Here is a 1774-nt window from a genome sequence, read left to right on the forward strand (position 1 = left end):
ATTTAAATTTACATGAAGTAAATACAAAGAAATATAACAGTCTAAAAGAAATAAAATCTTTTAGCAAAACACATATTCTTATCTTGAGCTCTAGTTTTAAAACTAAACAAAACGCTTCAAAAAACTGTTAAGCTTCATATAATTAGATCAGAGGTTCAAAAATTGTCTTCTACTGTTGAAATATTTTACTGATTCCCGTTGTATTGTTTTTCTACTAATACCTGTGTCAGTTTAATTTTTTTTATGATTCTATATATAAAATAATTAATCTAAAATATAACACATATACTCCATTTCTCAAATTTGTCACATTTAATGAGGTACTGTATCATTTACACACTGAAAAATATAGCATGAAAAAAATTAAATAAACAATTAAAATATAGTACAAATTTCAAATTTTTTAAGATATAAATTTTTATTTACATCATATACTTTTAAACTTCAAAAAAAATATTGAATGAAAATATGAAATAATCATTTTAAATTGTAATATCTGTTCTAATAACTTGGTCTTGTGTTATTATTGAAAAGAGTATGATTTTTCCACTAACCAGAAGAGGTACTAAAGATAACAATTTTGGGATACACAGTGTTAATTTGTTAACCGTGATATCTACATCCTTGTCCTATCAATTCTAACGTACTTTAAATGAATAAATTATAGGGTATAATTCATTTCGTAGAAAACTATTAAATTTAACAATAAAATTTCTTAAATTTTTGTTTTGTTTCATCAGATTGCATGATTTAATGAGTCGTTCATTGCTTACACTGATTATTTCCAGAGAATAGAAAAAAGGATAAAATGTGATCTTATATTTACTTTGTTTCTTAAATTCCCTTCAGAAAATAGTTTCTTTTATCATTTAGAGGCGCTACTTTTATTATTTGGAGAAATGTATGTAAATATAAAATGCTATGTCTAAATTTCACTCTTTTATTTCATCATGAATATGAACAAAATGGAGTTAACAAAATGGATTTTGATTGTGTCATCAGCTTTTTAAACTAACCGTTTAAAAAAGTGAACAACTGTATCAGATATTTGAAAATACTGTAGCTATAGAAGAGTTCAAGCTCCATGAACGAAAAACCCTATCCGAAAGTGAGATGAAGTTTCGCGTTATTATGTTAAAGAATAAGATTGTAAATTCGTCACTAGTGATTCTGTTGACAGTATTATCTGATACACAGTATTAATTTGGTAAAAAAGATATTTCCCTATTACAGTATAACATGATACTAGATTATGGATAAGTAAATATTTATAAAGTTTATTTCATATGCAATAACATTGTAATATTGATTAAAGAATAATTCAAAAAATAGTTTTAAAAAATCAAACTGAAAGATAATTCTATAATAAATATAACTTGTGAATATTGAGAAAATCAAACACTTTTTCACGAATAAATTTTTGACAATCAAAAATAATTAACACATTCGAAGTAATTTACATATTTCACATTTATTATATTAAATTCGATATAGGTCAGTTATAAAATACGTATACTTATATTATTTTTTTGGTTATCGTTTAGGTGCACTAAGTACTGAAAATTATTTTTTTTTCTGCTGATGGTACAGTTTAGAATACGGGTTGCTTAATTCGTGCAAATATTCACATCCCTCAAACTATTGTGAATTTAAGACTAAGAGAATAGGTTAAGTAGTATAAAACAGTTGTTTAATAGCATTATTCGAAATGTGATATTAATTTTTTGAATTATTGAAAGCAGATTTCAAATTTTACCATCTTATAAAGTTTTAA

This window comes from Parasteatoda tepidariorum, chromosome 5 (assembly GCF_043381705.1).
Source record: "Parasteatoda tepidariorum isolate YZ-2023 chromosome 5, CAS_Ptep_4.0, whole genome shotgun sequence".
Classification (NCBI taxonomy): domain Eukaryota; kingdom Metazoa; phylum Arthropoda; class Arachnida; order Araneae; family Theridiidae; genus Parasteatoda; species Parasteatoda tepidariorum.